Below are 20,883 nucleotides of genomic sequence, written 5' to 3' on the forward strand. Positions count from 1 at the left end.
CCAGCCCCGCAGCCCTCTCTCATGAATTATGGCCTTGCAGTTTGAAAAGTCATTGATAGAAAGGCCGAGCAGGAGCAGAGGAGGAGGAGGAGGAGGAGGGAAGTGAAAAAAAGGAAAATCAATCGGAAGCGTCTCAATTAATCTGGCGCGTGGCGGATTGATTGCAGCCCTAAACTGGGTAAACAGGATTGTCTATTTAAGGGCCATGATCCCTTAATCATCACTTTAGCTCAAATAGACCAGGATCGCCACATCTGCTGGCCTGGCCTGATGCAGATGCCAGGGCCTCGCCTTTCAACTTCAGCCCTCCACCGCCCCTTCCTCCCCAACGGCTTCCCTCACTTCCCTCCCCTTCACCTGTGATGGACGGACAAGGCACATGTGGCCTGGAGCGCTCTCCTCACCAAATTGCCAACGTGGGACTGCTTCCGAATGGTCCAACCTGAACCCTGACCAACGTGCAAGCTGGGGCCCCCTGGTTTTTGTGGCTTTGCTGAAATGGCTGCTATCGGGGGTTGAATACAAAACACGGCATTATGGCTCCGCTCAGCTCGCCATGAGGACCGTATCATAAGGCTGCGAGCGAGGTGGATGGAGGAGGAGATGGAGGAGGAGGAGGAGGAGGAGGAGGAGGAGGAGGAAGATGGGGTAGGGAGGGGGGGGGGGTGCATGCACTTGCGCGCCTGAACCAAAAGCTTGGGCTCTGGCGGCATAACATGAATTACAATGGGGATTGTTTTACGGCGGGATGCAGAGCGGCGAGGACCTGAGGGTGCAGGGATGCAACTCCGAGAAGATGGCTGAGGCCCGATGAATAGTATACCTCACTCCGAGCGCAGTCATCACCATACGGGAATATCACTGTATCTCCTCCTCCCTCCCTCCCTCTCTCTCTTATTGTCTGGAGTGCCAGAGTTGCCCAGGCTCCATTCTCTAGAGCCTGATTGAAGAGGCTCTCCTCTCCTCCTCACCGGTTTGATTTACTTAGGCTATCTGTGGGAATTGGGCTGGAAGCTTCCTTATTAAGAGGAGACTGTCTGAAGGGTTCCACTGACTGATTGGGCAATTGAAGGCAAGGCACGCGAGCCGAGATACAACAGCTATCGCTATCTTCCAACAACACACACACACGCGCACAAACACCCCAGTGGTTTATGTATGAGGTCTAGCAGGCACATGTCTGTCACAATTCTTGGTAGCCAGCTTCAGCCCAGTAAACCGATCGGATCTATCTCTATATAAAAGGCTCTTGAATCGCTCCCCGGTGGTGACTAGCGTGCGTTCAGCGGCTGCTCCCACACATCCTGTACACGCACCGACAACCTTGTGAGGAAAAAAGGAAAACAAAGCTCTGATCTGATCCTTTTTTGGCTGAAAGACAAAACCTGCCTTGTGTGTGTCTGATGCCAACTGTAATGACAGCTGATCATTTACATTTTAGAGGCACACATGCACGCACACATATTACACACTCCTTCCTTTTCTTCCCAAACACCCATGTTGAGCGACACAAACTCAAAGAGGGGAAACGGCGCTGGAGGGAGGATGAATACAGATAAAAAATGTTTTCCCCGAAGTCACCCGGCCCTGCGGTCACACAGACGAGCCGGCATGAATACAGAATGTAGCAAATTCCACCACTCTCACTTCATCTGAGAGACAAAGATGAAGCCAGAGAACAAGAAATCTGGTTATAAAAGACAGTGGGGGGGGGTGGGGAACGCATTCATCAAATTATCCCTGCCCATTGACGGCTGTCTGTGCCCAGAGGCCCGTCCTCTCCCATATGCGCTGAATGCATTTGCACCAAAGACACCTCTTTAAACAAAACTCTTTCCTCCGCCGCTTCACACCCGACGTCTTGAACGCACGATTCACAAGACCTGCTCGATGACCTCAATTTGCTTCAGTCTCTGTATCTGTAATAGCCCATCTGTTTCTTCCTACTCATAAGCAAACCCCGCCGTCGTCGCAATCTAATATCAGAACAGTTATTTTAGACACAACAGATAGATACGGATTGCAGCCGTAACTGTGATTGTGTTTTCGATGATTCTAAGGAAGTGAGTGGACCTATAAATAAAAATGCAGTAGTCCAGACTTCATACTCTTGGAAGCTAATGAAATAAGGGGTGACACATTGTGGGATTCATGGTAGGGGGCAGTTTATGGATAGAATTCCCTGTGATGTTTCCATGAAGACAAACACCAGCTTATCGTCCATCTACAGTATGACAGGGTACATTCACATTCAGCCATATCTGCCTCATAAAGATCAGCCTTCATCTTAATCAATTCGGTAAATTATTTCATCCTGCAGGGGAAATCACATCAATAAAGCCCTTTTTATTTTCTTTCTGCAGCCCGCTTGCTATTCTGTATACAGAAAACCAGCGTGCTGTGAATATTTATATTTCTGCTTATAAATAATGTTGTTTGTATCTCTCAATGAAAAGGATTGTAATGATCACACAGAATTACCATTTATGACAGTTATGGTTCCCTTCCCAAGACTTTGTGAATTATTAATGAGTTCCATTGATTCCCTGGTCTAAAGAAGGTGAACTGGGTAATTCCATAAGTGCCATAGTGTAGATTGGTCTGTTAGCCCGGCTCCTTGCTCCGCTCCTTCGCTCCATCTCATCCTCCATTTGTACCTTTCACCAGTGCGACCAGGGCAGGGTCTTTTCCTGTAATTCCATTACTGCTGCTACTATGGCATCACATCATCCCGCAGGACAACTTAGGGACCACTTAGAGACACGTGCACGTTTAGCTGCGTTACAGTAATGCTGCCAACCGGGCAACAAGCACTATCTATCACCATCTAACAAACAGCAGCTGTGGATGGATCAGCTTAAAAGACACAAGTGGGACAAAATAGAAAAGGAAAATACATCAAGACGGAAAAGAACAAGCCAAAATCATATCTAAGATCATTATTAGCATTACCTTGAGACATTACAAGACAAAGGAACACCACATTACTTAATGATTTCCACCGAGAAAAATAAATGATAAGAAGAATATGTTACATTATTATGCAAGAGTGCAAGTGAGTGCACATCACATTCAACATCTAAGGTAACATACGGTTTATATAGTGATAGAACGATTAATCGGGGCAATTGATGCACTTTTGAAATAATCGGAGAAAACATTTATTTTTCTATTTATGTTAATTTACAAATGTTTGTTGTCTCTTAGAAACTAAAATATTACACTATTTGACGATTCATACTATTTAATGTCAACTTATTCAGTTGGTACATGTTTTTTTTCTAATTTAAAGAGGACATATTATGCTAATGTTCAGTGTGAGAGAAACCACAAGCACCAACAACCTACAGTATACAACACACTACAGGAAAGGGAAAACCCCCCAAAAACATGATAGGGCCGCTTTGAATACATGTATTGCAGACAGAGAGCAGATCTACTGTATATAAGACCTATTACAATACATGTTCATTTAGTTTATGCTATGTTGTGCCGAATTTATTTTTAAGATTCAATTTGTTTGTATTTTATCAGAAGCAAAACACAAAAACAACATATACAATTACATTTCTGCATCAGACATTTAAAACTCTTATCTGTGGACCAATTAATGATATAAAGACATGAATGTATACTATTAAAACGTTATGCATGATTCATCTTTAATGCTCATCAATTAGTTAGTAAAACAAACAAACACATTGAAATCCCACAAAACCCCGCGTTTGAGAACTTTAAGCAACCACTGTTAGGATTAATCAGTTGTAACTGATGAGTCTTCTGTTGACTCGCACCAACACAGTGGCTCAGAGCAGAGCTGAGCCTTGCAGAGGACCTATCAGCGTATAATGGTTTATTTTAGTGCTGTGATGGCTCAGTGGATTAGAGTGTGACCACAGCGGACTCTGTGATGGGCTGAGGAAGTGCTTTTCCCCCACACAGGGCTCGCTGCTGTACTCAACAGATTAGCAGCCTTTGTTACACAAGTGGTGTTTTCTGAGAAAGGACAGGGTGTCTGAGAGGCTGGTTGAGGGCTGAGAGGAGTGCGTGTGAACAGCAGCAAAACACACACTCACACACAACAAAGCTCAACGGATCAGTCCCAGATCTCATCACCAGCCCACTTTAGAGCTCTGGTTTCTGCCTCCATCTTCCAGGCTGGAACCGAGTCCTCCAATGCCGGTCCGCTTTTACTTGATCAGACTCACTCATCTCCACCTACCCGGGGTTAACCAAGAGGGGTCAAGCGTGGGCTCACCCAATAAACCCGCCTCCCCCTAATCACCCTTCTCTCACTCCTCCTTTCCATCCCTCCCTGTTCCAAGCCACAGTGCATAAATCGGCCCTTTTTGACAGCTGCAATCAACAAGGGCCGTAGTGAACCATGTGTAATGGGCGGGTTAAGACAGGGGCGTAGGGGAGCGGCAGAATTTACAACAACAATTATAGCCCCCGTACAACGAGATGCCCGGGGGCGGGAAGCTGCTCAGGATGGGGGGGGGGGGGGGCTGGAGGGGTGGTGGGTTTAAGTGAGACACAGGTACGTCCCCAGCCAGCCACTCACAGCAGCCTCATAGTAATACATTTGGATCTTTAGCAGAGCAGTGCAATGAATTCCCCTGCCATGCAAGAGAGCAATTGCCTCGCAGCAAAGCTAGGGTCTGGGAGGAGTGGGCCTGAGCAGCATCATAATAATGTGTAAGAGATAAATGGTGGCAAGTGTGAGGAGAATACATGGATAATCCTTTTTCAGGGAGTGCTAATGCTACACGTCTCTCTTTCCCTGCTTGTACTGTATCCCTGCTTTTGACCATATTACTGAGAAATCCCACGTGCAAAGTCGCAGGAGAAAAATGTGACAATATTTCAGCGGAGTGCGGAGCTTTTCATATATTTGCCTGACCTACTCCACTAATTCATCTATCTGCGGCCCTCTCTGCATCCATCCATAACAAATGGCACTATGCACAGTCGGACGTGACCCGCAGTTACGTGTGTGTGTGTGTGTGTGTGTGTGTGTGTGTGTGTGTGTGTGTGTGTATGACCAACGGATGCTTTTAACCATCAGTCATTTTAATCAACATGTGACCTTTTAAAAGCCATTATGACAAACAGATCAGCCATGAAAGCTGGTGACCTGGTGTGTGGCCCCGCGACGTCAGACCGCTGCTCCCCAACGTGACCCCTCCCCCTGCCATCAAACACACACACAGGAAGTCTCAGAGCAGTAACAGCACATGGACAGAAACACTGCAATACAAGTGAGCAAGAGGAAGGCTGAAAACATACATCATTATTTTTTTTTTTATGTGAATGGAGCTCAAATTACTAAATGCATTGAAGGGAATGATAATTGGACTTACCTTTATGATATCATATTTTATTGGACAGGCGTCAACGCGATATAAAGTGAAATAAAATACCTTCTAATTAGTGATTCAAAGAGCAAATTAATTTAGCTACAATTAGAGATGAAACTAACAATATCAGCGTTTCAATTTCTGCGCTGCATATTGAATTACTCAACTGCACGGGGAGGGATCTGGTGGTTGGAGGGCTTAGGGTGGGAGATAAACACTTGGTCATTAGTTCCAAACAAGGACTGAGATTCATTAGGATTCACAGAGTAAGAAAAAAAAGGAAAACTTTAGATAAACTTTAGGGGGAGAAAAGAGAAATTGTAATTAGACATGAAAAATATTCCCAATAATCAAATCACATTTTGTACTCGGGGCTTTGAAATTAAATTAACTGAGTTCATATACTGGTATATCTCTCAGCCACTTTCTTCACTCTAAAATGTGTTGCCGGAACACAAGTCCCTAGAGACTAGATAGGAATCTAATTAACTAAGATCAATATTACTCAGAATTTTCTCTGTCTTTCCAGCTCTCCAGCTACGAGTGTCTCCTTTGTCTGCCAGTCTGAGGCCCAGATGAGTTGTATTTCTGCAAATGTGCTCGGTGTGAGGAGGTCAACACGTGAGCCAGACCCTCCATCTCCGGCATGTGAGCTGCAAATATGATCTTCTTTCAGAACAATGCGTCCAATAAGAAGTGATGCAGTGGTTTATTGTTTCAAATTTGATTTAAAGAGGCTTTATTAGGCTAATTGGGGTTTTCCCTTTCATGTAGAGTGTTATAGGTTTGTGTGCATGTACATGGTCTGCACAGGCTAAAATCCCTGTGTTCCCTTCAGAGGGAGTTTCATAAATACAAAATATAAAGAAAGAAAATAGTGACATCACTATGGATCACCCACACTTTTATTGGCTAGCACTCCAACACGTTGTAAAATATACGCTAAGGGGCGGGTCATTTCAGATACATCTCTAGCATTTGACCAATCCCAACAGAGCCGGCCAGCTAACCACTCAGAGCAGACTGGGCTCTGGTTTCAGACAGAGGGTGAAAAGAGGTGCTGCAGCACAGGCAGTGTGAGAGAAGTAAATACCTTTTTGAACATCAAAGCATGTAAACATGTCACAGTAGAGACTAAAATACAAGTATGGACCTAAAATCAGCTGAAACATTATTTTACACTGACTAATTGACATTTCTTAGTTTTTTGGGATAATGCCGTTTAAAAACAGACATATGAGTTAAACACGGCGTGATGACTGGATTCTGGCAGAGCACTGCTGCCTAGGGAAGCCAAATGTGCTGATTCAGGTGAAATAAGGGAGATTTGGTGCAGGGAGAATAAGATCCCACAGCCATATGCCGTGTACAGATCAGTGGGTGGCCTTTTCTGCTCACGACGGTTCAGATTAATTACGATCATCACGTCTCGAGTCTCGGCCCCATAAATCACACTGACTTAAAAATAATGTAGTAAAATAATATTCCAATACATGGCATCACTAGACATTCAACACCATTATCGGCCATCTACAGAGACAGACGGAGAATTAGATACAAATGTGAGACTCCTTATACAAATATTTTCTCTACGCCGGAGCATACATAATGACATGTCTAGTAAATGGCCGGAGGTTGAGAGCCACTCAGAGCACGACGACACAGTGGTGTGGAAATGTAAAGTTCAAATAAAGTGTACAAATGGGGATATGCGAGGCGCAGAGCACTTCCCCTACAACGCTGGTGCCTACAGAACATACATCCACTCTGAGGAAATCTACAAGGCTGTAAGTTGGACTGGACACCAATCCTCTCAGTCATACATCTGTAAAGGGAGAGAGGGACAGCCCCTCAATCAGCAGTCAGCTTCCGTCAACATGTCCCCCCAGGTGGATGCAGAGCTCACATATGTGTGTATGTATATTTCCTCCTCTGCCATTACCCCTGTATTACCCTGCAGCAGGTCAATCCACTGTGATCCGTTCTGCTGAAGGATATGAATGCTGACACTTTATTGACACGACATGTCGCTCTTTCTAAATTACGGAACCCCCCCTAAGTCCCATGATGATGGGGCTCCATACCAATTGCATGTTTTAAAGCTACTTTTACTATTCTTAGTGTTGCAAAGGTTTGTCCTTTAGTTAATGCGGAAGAAACTTATATGGAAGAAGTTGAAGTTTTGATCGATTTATTTTTTATAATCTTTGCAGTTTGGAGCAATTCATATTGGTTGATGATGGCACAAGGAAATTAAAAACACGAGTTTTTGGGACTAGTTGAAACCCAGTTTGGATAGGGTATATTTTATCAGCGTTCATAATGTTGTTTCTAAACTTGTAATATAATCACTTCTAAATCTGTGCATTTGTTTACTTTATTTAGTTTTACAATTGACTAATGGTGGCACTCCTGCGCATGCAAATACAATGATTTATTGGCATCATTGTTTTGAGTAATTTTTCTATCTTTCTAATCTGTTTTATGGCATTTTATGAGTCATGGTGCATGCTTCAAAAGGTGCAACATGTGATTCGTCCAACGAATCTCTGTTATATTTGAAACTATAATGAAAATCTCTAATGAGTCGGCATCAATCTACTGTAGTCATACACTTTCTCACATTTAGAGTCAAGGAAGCCCAGCAGCATGACATGTTCTAGTTTTGTTTTCAATGATGTAGCCAAAGCAAAGATAATGTTGATACTCTCCGTGTGGACATGAACAGATTTTCAATGAATCACAGTACCTTAAACAAACTGATAAGTAATGAATCTGGGGCCTTTTAGGGTCTGGGGCCCTAAGCAGTGCTTGATTTGGCTAGTATCTTAAAGAGGCCCTATTATGCTCATGTTCAGGTCCATATTTGTATTTTGTGTTTCTGCTGTGACATGTCTCCATGCATTTATGTTCAAAAAGTGATTTTATTGTAATCATATTGCCTGTGCCGCAAGCCAATAAAGTGGGGGTGGTCCATAGTGATGTCACTATGTTTCTGAAGTAGAAAAGGATTCCAATGGAGGCGTTTCAGTGAGTGGGAGAGAAACTCCCTCTGGAGGGAACACAGGGATTTGAGTCTTTGCAGTCCATTTACATGCACGCAAACCTATATTACACAAGGGAAAACCCGACACGCATAATGGGGCCTCTTTAACATTACAAGCCAGAAAGACAGAAAACAGCAAAGGGCAAAAGTCCTTCTCTCACCTGCTCATGGCAACCAGAGGTGATAACAATCATAGAATTGTTCCCACATTGAAATCTGAAATGATATGAGACATTCATTAGGCTTGGGGGGACTTATTAGCTTTGCGGCAGTGTGTATGTCTTACACCTTGAACAACGGTTCAGATATCTGATCCGGTAGAGACGACGTCATACTTCAAATGTAACAAACAGGAAGTGTTTGCCGTCTGCTTCATTTTAGAAACACTGATGCCGCCTGGGGAGAACAAAATGCAAGCAATGTCTGTTTGTGTTTGCGTATGTAGTGTACACAGGTCCAACACAATATTGCATAATGTCTTTCTTGCAAATAACTCTATTTGAGACGTGATCCACCACATTGCACACATGTCATGGCGTGCATAACAATCACACTGATTGGGATTGACTGCAGGGAGGTGTGTAAAATCTCTGCCCACTGTAAAATGGTGCAGTGGCTTGCGATGTTATAACTCGGTCCGTGTTGATTGTTACTTTTCAGGAGCGAGACGATGAAAACACTGTTTACTGATTCAAGCCCCTGGATTTCTTACACAAACATCATCTATAACAGTGATTTTGTTTGTGCCATATCCAACAGACTCATGCATTTGTTAAGTGCGAGTAAAACTACAGGTTTTTCTTTCCTTGTCCTAGGCTGTTGCACCGGGGGGACTGTTAAAAATTGATTAGTCATCGTTTCGCTCCTGATGAGATTTTCCCAACACTCCATCTGATGGGAGAGCGGAGTAAAAAACAAGCGATGTAGATTCCTGCATGTCTTCCCCAGAGCTCCACTGTTTTTCCGTCCTCCTGGGATCATAGTTTGGACTCAGAGCTTTAAATAATGAAAATAAAATATAATTCTGGTTTAACATAACACCCACATGTTCTAGCTGTCTGTAATTCTCCTAAGCATCTCAAACAACAGATAGCAGCACAGAGGCATCAAACATGTATCATCCCGTCAAAAAGCCTGCATGATTTGTTTCAGGCCATTGTTCTGGGACAGGAACTTGTTATTTCTGGATTACAATGCTCCCCCCTCCCAACGTCACCATCTGTACCCCCAACCACCACCACCACCAAACGTACTCGCTCTCTTCACAGGGACTCTAAGCCTTTCTGTGCAATCAGCACATTTGGGCACAGTGGATATTTGAAATGTCAGGACATTTACTTTGCTTATGTGTGGTAGATCTGAACTTCCATACCGCGAGGCACATTCCTGAATTGGCCACATGTATTATTCATCTGGAGGATGTATACAGGGGCCAGTGCACTTGACTTTGTCAACGTTCTGTAAACACATGCACTAAATTATTGAGGTGTCTAAAGGAAGGCCTGTTGCTCGGGATGGTGGGCCCGGTGCCATGACAGGTTTGGATGGGCAGTAACGAGGAGCTGCGTAAGCACCCCCAGACAAAGCATTAAAAATGTATGAGTCACCATCTCCCTCCGGCCAGGCAGAGAATCATCACGCCACCCACAACTTCAGCTCACCCCCCAAACAACTGCAACAAGGTACACCTTCCCATTCACGCCCGTCACATGCCTGCGCCACATCACTGTCACCTCCGTCAGCTGGAGATGGGAAAAAGGTGACTGTCACTCCTTCACAATCAGATGTTAGATGATACTGCCTGGTGATTACACGGACACTGATGTTCACAGCAAACACCGGCTGGAACTGGGGCTCTGTAAAGAAATAAAGATGATATCTTCTCCACACGTTTACATTCTCCTGGTCTCATGTGGATCTCCCACATCATGTTTTCCTACAAGTGTTTGTTGAAAAGATCCTCAATATGATTTTTTCTAATGGTGCACAATCCAATAGATAGTAATTTCCTGATGGTCTAATTGGTCTCGGGGGGAGTTTTGTCTTCATCTAGTATGAGGAGACCCACAGGACCTTAGTTGTATTGGCTTTATGACAACAGAGAGAGAGAAAATATGCTAAAGGTATCATTTATTAACACTTTTTTGGTTTTAATTGAGCTGTGTATTGTAGCTGCTTCTTCCTTGAGGTTTCCTTTATTCAGTTGAGAGGCTGTTGTGGGAAAAAACAGAAACAACATTTGTAGATATTCATAATAATGAAGAGAGCCAATGAGATAGTAATGAATTAGTCACTTTCATTATTATATATTTTGATCTTGTATATTCCACAGCTTTGGACTCTATTGATCTGGTTCTCATTGAATCCTGTTTCTGATCCTTGGCATATCATTTGTAAACAAAGTATGCTGAGAACAAACACCAGCCATATTCTTAAGATTTACATAAATAAGTTAAAAGTGATGTAAGAGTGTTTTTGATTCCTTTAAAAAACAAAACAAACAAGTTTAATGTCTTTATTTTGATTTACTAGAGCTGGAGGTACTAGATCATTCTGACAATGACCGTAGACATTATAATGTTAGGCAACATTCTACAGTTGAATGAAATTATTTTTGTGACATGATTAGATTTCAATATGTAACTTTGCTTAGCCACACTTTGGAGCTCCAGCCTCCGTCTGCCATATTGTGTTAAAGCATGCATCACTGGCAATGTGGAAGACAGTTTTCTTTGAGCAAATGAAATAATTGTTTATTAACAAATGACCAATCCTTTTAAAATTGGAACCAGTTGGACAAGGGGTTACCCCTTTTCCACTTAAGCGGTTCCAGGACAGTTGCCCGATTGTGTTTCCACTGCAGTGGCCCGAGAACTGGTTTCGCATTTGGAACCAACAACCTGCTGGGCTCGAATTGAGAGTAGCATACGTTAATAAGGTTACACCGGACGATGGGGCAAGAGTAACACGAGCAATACCATTATACATGCACCCAGTTAATGTTCCACAATGTGGTGTCTTATATAATATGCAATACTTTTTTTATACAAGTATTATTTTGTTGTCGGCTCTACATGTATATGATTCGTAAGACTGGCTTTGCTGACATAATCCATGTAATATGAGATCAACTTTTTTGCGGCACATTGGTACTTAACATCAGGTTGTTGGAAAAGCAAACTGGTTCGTAGTTGGGTTCAAATTGTGAACAAATCTGCGAACAAAATCTAACACCAGTATGGAACTAGAACGGAACTCGGTTCAGTGGAAAATGGGTAGTTGAGAACCACAATCCAACCCTTCCTGTCAGAGAAAAGCTTGTATACCTTATTCCCATCATGAATCCCTGGCTTGTGTTAACCCTCATACATAAAACAATAGCACAATCACAGACTCCACCTTAACCTCTACCATTGACAATAACACTCGGCGAACTCGTCTTACAGAAGACCCTCCCCTCCTCAGCCTCTCATTGGCCCCTGGTATGCATGCCTAAGGTCCAAAAGGCAAAAGCCAAAGTAATTAGAAAAGCATCTCCTCCCAGAAAGAACAAGGTTGATCTGGAACACCACGACAGGTCCCTGAGGGGCGCCATTTAAAGCTGAAACACTGTGAGCTGCAACACAGTTAGACCCTGCCATTAAGGCAATCTGTTTTGTAAAAGGATGGCCATCATAATTTATCTGTTTTTAAGCTGCAGTTGAGTACTTTTCCACATCCATCTTGGCGCGCATTAGAATTTCAAAAGCATCTGTGAATCAGGGCTGGAGAGATGATTGCAGTGGTTTTCTATAGTCTCCTGTGGCGCTCTCCCTGACCCCGAGTCTGTAATCTATATTTTCAGAATAATACACAGAACCAGAGATGTTCAAGGGCATAACCCTCTAATCTACTCTACTTGCCATGTACTTGGAATGTCCACAACCACTTTTGAGCCGGGAGAAATACAAGCTGCTTGTTATAAACAGGCTATTTTAACGTTTCACGTATCAAATCAAAAAGAAAAAAAAGGTTATGGCGCAAATGTGATCCCTGGTTACATCACGCAATTAATGCCACACACACGTCTGGGTAAAACACACATGGTCACCTGCACACATTGCTAGTGACAGGAGCAAACACAAGCCAAGAGACAGACACACACCGAGCATATGCTCCTTCCACAATGATCAGTGACCTCCCAGGCTCGCAACACAGTGCTAAATGAGCAACTTTCCTCTGCGGAGTAGTCAATAACCACACAGCCACAACGATCGTGTCAGCGTCCAGCCTGGCCAACATCCCCCGTAATTAATTAGTTCATGTCTCCTCCGCTCAGAGAGAGAGGGAGACAGCACAAGGCATATGTACTCATCCATTACATGTGCGAACCAGGGGTCAGCGGCCTTAGGAGGAGCAGTCGGCAAGAACGCCTGCAGACATCAACCCGGGTCCATTTTAGAAAATTGCCTTTTGGGTTAAAAATGTCAGTCAAAGACAATTTGATTAGTATCAATCAGCATTAGGAGACAGCGGATCGTATACGCCGGAGGACAACTTGACCAGAAGTAACACCCACCGGCCCGAGAGGGGGTCTCTGGGCTCAGGGTGTTTGGAATGACACAGCGGGCCAATCCCTTCGGTCTCAGGGAGAGAGTCGGCTTTTCCATCTCTGTCTCACTTGTTCACATCTTTCTCAACTCCAATCAGTCCTGCCTATCCCCACATCACCATCCTGTCATCTCCACCAATACCAATCCCACTGCCCCTGCACAATACTAGACCCCCCCACCCCAACAGACCCTCTCTGAAAGTCTCATATCACCCTATGTGGGAAAAACAAGCCCTATCTCTGGGTGGGGAGAGAATCAATCTCTGCTCGCTCTGTGGAATCCCTGACCGTCGGATAGGGAGGAGGAAAAGAGAGGGAGAGAGGGTAGGGGGTGGGGGAGTGGGGGGTTTTGGCACATCAGTCTTCCCTCCGGTCACATGCTGCCTTTTTGACTTTGCGCTGAGTCAGGATAAACACTAAAGACAAAAGCCGACCCCCCCCCATCACGCAGCGTTCCCTTTTATCGATTCCCAGCGCTGCCACCCTCTGAGTGCAAACAAGGTGGAGGAGCGCAGCACATCTGTATCAATCTGTGTATTCCTATAAGTCTGCACTTTGAGCATCTGCGTTGTCTGTGTGGGGTAGCATTTTAATCAAGGCCTGCACATCAGATTAATGGAGAAATTTGATAAACGTCTCCTATTCGCGAGCGGAATTTTGCAAACTCAGGACTTCGGCTCGGAGCAATGGGAAATGAAGAATTAGAGCGGAGATGAGAGAAGTGAGATGTTTGAGGTCATCTCTTTTAAAAAATGACTTTTAATCAGAATTAAAACCGTCTGCAATATCCCAGTGATGATTTCATTACCGGGGAATCAAGATGTCATCCATTTTACAGGACAGGATGTCAGAAGTTTTGGGGCTGGATCACGAGCAGATTTAACAGAATTTAGCGCAGCTGCTGGCAGAACTAGTTACATTCACCAAGAGACAAAAGACAGGTCTCATCAAATATTCATGTTTTAAAGTTTCCACACTTAGTACTTTAATGAGCTTTATATATCCTCGACAAAACTAATTGACACCCCTTTAACTATCAGGGCTAAGATTATGTGCAGAAATTGAGTTCAGCAACCATGTCTGTACAAACCTGTGAAATAATATGTCCGCCAAATAGTAAAACATCACTGTCTGTGACCAACAGTCAAATGTGAGGAAAACACAACAGAGGAGGGACATTTACAGCAGAAGACAAAAGCGAAGCAAGGAACATTTCCTCTGTGTGAACAAAAAAACATACCTCCATCTTTCATTATGGTTTAAATGGCTGCACACAACACCAGTAGGATGGCAACATTTCATAACAAATATAGATTGGTGGTTTTCTTGCTCTCTTTTGACATTGTCACAAAGCTGGGATCATATTGATGGTGAAATTATTCTATTTATTAAGTAATCTTTGCGAGGCAGGGTTTCAATCGTGCGCCGGTTCCACAGGCAAACCAAAGTGGCACTTTGCGGACACATTGAACCGTGTCACCGCTAAGCGAGGCTGACACACAGGGAGATGAAAGTCTTGTCATTCATTTGCTCGTGACAACCTGTGTATGCTAATGTCCAAGCATCTTTAGCTCAAGAGAGGACAGTTGTGCCCGTGTCAGCACACAGTCGGGCCTGAAGGGAAATCCGAAAGGACGTAAAGTGCAGCCCGGGCGTGTGACTCGAAGCCACGGGAGTCACCGATACAACATGTGGGTCATAATGCCAAGGCTTTAATAGCAGGCCTGGGGAGTAACGGACTTCATGTGACGGGATTAGGATATATCAGAATATAACAAAAATAGGACTGCATTCCCTTACATAAAAAGAGACATAATCAGATCACTGTGTGAATCTATACACCTAATGCCTGCATTTGCTTTATGGTTTTCCCTTTCTTTGGTTCATTTGTTATTTCATTTAGCAGGTGAAACTATATGTTCATAAAATAGTGTGTGTGGGCTTAAATGTGTGTATTAAACAGAGCATTTTCTGTTAGCTCCAATTGTATTTCTGCTTTTTCAAACTGTAGAATGTGCTCATGTGTTTCCTTGTTGGTGTGTAGGCTACTGTCTGAATATGTTCAATGACAGGCAGGTTGTCCAATAAATAAAATCATTTTTGATCCTTAATATCTTGGTCACATTGTTCTGTTGTCTTACATTAAGTAACACTTTACAGCTAACTCTCCCAACCGTGTTTACTAACCTTCACCACTGCATATGTGGTAAACAATGCTCTGTAGGACCTTTATTGTAGGTTTATATACATATATTGTTTTGTTTCCATTAAAAGGAAAATAGGGAGGTAGCAAAAAGTGGTAAAGTAAGGGTATGTATTTGGTTAAAGCCATGAATTATGTAAAGGATTTATCATTGTAATATTTAATTCTCTCATGTAGCTATCTAATCTGGCACACTTCATCAACACATTTTCAGTGTTTGCATATGTTTAGGATACACTGAGATTTTGCAGCCTTGTTGCACACAACACAGTTGTATCATTTCAAAAATAAAATGTTGTTTCTGCATTGCTTTTATAATATAAAAACCAGAAAGATGCGTTGTTTGTAACAACTGCTAATCTGCATTCATACCAACACAGCATGTGTTAGCCTGGAAATACAGTATGCATCAGAATCCCTGGCCTCTAATCAAATTGTGGATTCCTCACAAATGTACTGTTTTGTGCCCTAGACTGATCTGGCTTTTGTATCATAACCCAATAAAGCAATTTCCCCGCTGCATACATCCTGGTTTAACGAGCAATGTGGAGGCTGCAGAAGTGGTGTCATTTTGAATAGTCTAATTGAACTCGCACTCCAGATGAATGTTGCATGTGATGATTTATTAAAGACGCGTATGCTGTTATTGTTTGAGATCACAACATTTCACATCATCTTAAAATAAACATGGCAATGCAAATTACTCCAGAAGATGAGAAACATTCAATACAGCTGCCTGCAGCCAAGGTCTAGTGCCTGTCACCTGGCAACCGAGCCAAATACTAAATTCTTCAAATGCCGCGCGTCGATATAATTCGCCTTAGAGCGGTATTGACATACAATTAGCTTTTCAAGTATTCACAGGGGCTATTTAGGGGGCAATAATTGCATAGTATGGATCTCTGTTTGTTCAATGAATTCATCGAGTGGATTGATACATTCGATGGGTGGACTGTGCCTTTAGGGATTCATGCAGGATCTGCTTTCCAAAGGTCTGTGGACTTTTTTTTGCACTGAGCAAAAATAGACTTTTGTTGTGTATACTATGGTTATTTTAAAAAGGATAGTTTATGCTAAATTATTTAGGTTCATCTTTGTTTTTTGTGCCTTTACTGTGACATCTTCACATGCTTTATGTTCAGAAATGGCTTTATTATTCACAAACTGCCTGTGATGCAGCACCTCTTTTCACCCTCTGTCTGAAACCAGAGACCACTCTGTTCTGATTGGTCAACCGCTTAGAGATTATGGAAATGTCCCGGCTCTTAGCCTGTCATGTACAAGTGCTAGTCCTTAGAAGCGCGAGTGTAACATAGTGATGTCATTATTTGAAGGGAGCAAACAAAGGAATCCAATAGAGGGGTTTCAGGAAGGTAGGGGGGGTCGATTTCGAGAGAAACACCCTCTTTGATGACCATTTACATGCAAAAAATACCTAAATAACCCACTACAAAGAAAGGGAACCCAAAAAGGAGCCATGGGCCTCTTCAACATTACATCACATGCAGTTCATTATAATTCCTCTTTTGCAAAAGTCTTATTTCTAACCTTTTATCATAAAAACAGGGAGTAAGGAAAGAAGGAAAATGTAGAGTGTACACTATATTGAATGTGTGCATTATAACGAAGGACGGTGATGTTTAGGGGGGGAACTGGACTCCCTGAAGGCGCTGTCAGAGAGGAGGATGCTCTCCAGGCTATGGATCATATTCTGCTATGCCTCCCACCAACTCCATAACCCCAGGCAGGTCAGGCACGAGAGCAGCTTCAGTAAAAGACACATTCTACCAAGATGCTAGAGCACCACAGGAAGTACTTCCTGCTTGTGGCCTGCAAACAGGAAGCCATTTCCGCCTGTGGCCATCATACTGTTTAACTCCTCCCTTATCAGGCATGTCCATATGCTGGAACTATATGTTATTCTTTTAATTTGACCTTTTATTGGGCATTTTCTTTCAATTGCTTATCTTTATATACTATTTTAATTCATTCTAAAGCTTGTATATTTAGAAGTGAAATTGTATGATATTTTATTTGATTTATTTTCATTCTTAAATGGAACATCTGTCAAAAAAAGTCATTGCTGTCCGGGTAATAGAAATATTTCTGGACGTGATAAAAGGCCATCGTACATGGCAATGACTTTAAACTCATGCACATTACTATGTTTGCTTTTAAAAAAACATGACCATCAGTGTTTCTCTCATTGCTAACCCAACCATGTTATAAAAAAAAAAAAAAGTATATCCTTTCAATACCAGTGTATCATGGCCCGATGCTTTCCTGTGTGTACTCACAGCTAAAACTAAACTGTATCACTGAGGTGAATGTCTACCAAACCGACACCACATTTTTCTTACTGTAACCGCTGTCCAATTACCGGCTTACATCGACCCAGTTAATAAAACAGTCCATTTGATCCGGGTGAACCCATTCATGTTTTGGCTCTGAGCTACAGTGTGTGTTGACGTTGTGATCAGATGTATCGAGGCAGACACCTGACATGTTGGTGTTACTTTCACAGCAGCTGTCACTGCGACCTGGCAGTGATTGACTCGCACCAGATCTGCTTTCGGATTAATATTTCATCTTTCACTTAATAGAAAAACAGATGTTCTGCAGCCGTGCACACTGGGAAATAAGCCGGTGGTAATGTATGCATTACTTACAGCCAGCTAACTACATTTAGAATGAAATATGCATCTGACAGATGTCTCACAATCAACTTCCAAAAGCCTATAATGGGATATCGACAGATTTCATTTATGCAGGGCAAACTGACCTCATTGGGGGAACTAATACAACTTTCGGTACATTCAACCGGAAAGATGCCCAGGCTGTATTTCAGTCTTAGGCAGCTTTCTGGGTGCCCTTTAAAGCATTGACCTCTTCACAGAGTGAGGGCTCCTATGTGATTAATACTGCTAGGCATTTATTGGCACACAAGGCACTTTTACCAATAGGTCACCTGCTTGACCTGAGCGTGAGCACGAGGATCGAAACGGAGTGGACAGGAAACTATATGGCTTAGGGTGGTAACAACAGGCAAAACACTCCAAAGGCAAACTCATAACCATCCCACTCATATAAAGCTATTTGGGCTCACACACACACACACACACTGATATGCTTAGTCTCTATCACATTCACCAAGACCCACCCACACAACACACACAGCCCGGGGCATAAAAGGTTTTCTGTGGCCAGAACACAAACAAACTCATTTGTAACCTGCCATGACACACTCCCAACACACACACACACCCAACACACACACACACACACTCACACGCAACAGAAAAGCCAAGTAACATTATCCCTTTGTGCAGCTCGATGGATCAGACTGTTTATCAGAGGTTCTCCACCAGCAAGAAGGATCATAATGTCAGCAATCGACTCCATGGCGATCAATACATATATGTACATATGTACATAAATGTATTGATGCAAGTTAACAGGGAAATTAGTTTGAACTCGGGAAAATGTCGGTATTTCAGCAAAACACTGTTTCTTTTTCAAAATTGGACTTAAAGGAGTTTAAACGACAATGGGCGGTAGCATTAGCTGGCTAAAATGTTATGTAATGTAATGTGTTATTGTATTATATCAAATCAGAAACTATTTGTTTGTGTGCATCAGTTCAACACGCTTCTTAAAATAGGATATCATTTGTCTTACATAAAGAGGATAGATGGGGCATCAGAATGAGAATAACAAGCCTTGGAGAAACGGCAATGCAACACAACAACATATGCACACTGCAGTAAATAGCCAGTGCCATGTTCCCCTGCTCCTTAATCATACTGATGCATGTACGCAAACACACAACACTATACCAGGCACGCACTCATGCACACACACATTCTTCTCCTATATCTTCCACAAGCAGTTGGAAAGCGCGCGCACACGCACTCGTTCGCACACATCTTTTCCGAGACCAAAGGAAGAGCTGACTGCAACATTTTTCTCCACTTCAAAAAAGTAGCCAGTGTCAAAATGATAAATGAGGGATCATGAGAGAGAGTGTGCATACTTACATTAGACTGCACAAGAGCTTGGAGAGCTGCAACAGCATGGACCAATGGGCGCTTTCACATGCACCGCTCCAAGGCTGTTGTTATTACACACAAGGAGCCCGTATGCAAATGACGTGCCACGACACTGATTAGGTATGTGGAATTACTATCAACATAACAATAACGTTTTCAACACAACAGCGTGCAGAGTGTGTGCCCTGACATCACGAGCGGCTGGATGGGGGAAATGTTGTGTTCCTTATACAGGTGTTGGCTGCTAAAAGGTTGATTGCTAATTTCCCGGAGGTGAGTACGGCTCACAGATGTGTGCGGAGAACATCTGATAGGCCTTCAGACTGCTGATGCAGGGCGGCATGGGGATATTTTCAAACATCATTTATAACATCATTTCGGCATCAGTTTACAAAATGGCGGCGGGGAAAGATTGATGGGCAGGCGAGGGCTGGTTAATATGCGTGATTGGAATGATACACAAACGTCGCTGTTTGTTGTTTGGAGAGTGACGGCGAACATACTGATTCTCAGGATCTACATCCATTCCAATAAAACGCTACTGACATGTAAGCATCTCTGAGTTTCTTTTAAAACGAGGTGCATATCAACATTTGTTTGTTTGCATGTCCATTTTATGACCTCAATAAAAGTGTAATCTTGTATTTTAAGTGTCTGCTATGTAATCACTTTTTTCTTTTATGGGAAGTTTTCAGTCACAGCACGTTGTAAAAAGAAAAAAAAGAAACTCCACAAGGTTTGCCTACAACGATATTGTAGCACTTCTCCAGATAACAAGAGAAAATAAAGCCCTTTGCAAAGTTACTGCACGGGCACTGCCCAAGCACACACCCTCGGATCAATTACAATGTAATTACAATAGCAGACAGAAATACAACCTGGGTCTGTGCTCTGTCTGCACTGATAACTGATAGATAAGCACCTGAGGGATGGCTGAGAGAAGCACCTGGCCAGAAAAACATCTCAATGCTGTCAATAAATGACTCTGCTGGGACTGTTCTTTCCTGGGTAAGGCTATACACGATCGGCGGGCACCAGCCACATCCCACCTCCTGTGCACTCCATCTACTGTAGCTGTCCGCCGGGAATGACAAGTGGGGGGAAAAGCAGCAGTTTCGGATACTGCGGTAGAAAGAAGTCCTGTCTCTCTAACCGTTCCCCTTACCACTTTTCCTGCGAGCCCTTTGGTAACCCCACAACTAAGTATTTCAAAACTGATCCACCCTTTTTCGCTTATCAAGAAGCGCTCAGAGCTGCAGTGTGTGACACGGATGCAGATGTGCCGGTCAAAAGGATGAGTGGAAGAGCGAATTTCACTGCAGAGAGTGTACAAAGACAAAGAGATCAGCGATAAGGCAGAGAAGTGCACCCATATCGACTGCTGTCACTTAGGAGCATGTTAAGGAGTGTATTAAGGATTAGAGGGGATTAGTCATATCAGATCACTAGAGGGTTATCAGTGGTTGCAGCTCCACAACGAGGAGCCAGCGGCGGCTTTGAAACAAGCGCCCCGCCGTCCTCGTATAAGTCTTAATATTAACCCATTAAGTCGGACGATTTATGAGTTTGGAGAAACAATTAAGGCCGTGATTTTTATTAGGAGCTTGATTGAGTGCCTCCCTCCCCGCGGTGTC

At 43.1% G+C, this 20,883-nt stretch overlaps 1 protein-coding gene across 9 annotated transcripts in view; it reads right to left on the bottom strand.

The window, feature by feature from the left end:
• LOC117539835 (RNA binding protein fox-1 homolog 3-like) overlaps nucleotides 1-20,883 on the bottom strand; it is a 440,361-nt gene that overhangs the window by 151,747 nt on the left and 267,731 nt on the right. The window lies entirely within an intron of this gene.

Source organism: Gymnodraco acuticeps, unplaced genomic scaffold (genome assembly GCF_902827175.1).
Source record: "Gymnodraco acuticeps unplaced genomic scaffold, fGymAcu1.1, whole genome shotgun sequence".
NCBI lineage: Eukaryota > Metazoa > Chordata > Actinopteri > Perciformes > Bathydraconidae > Gymnodraco > Gymnodraco acuticeps.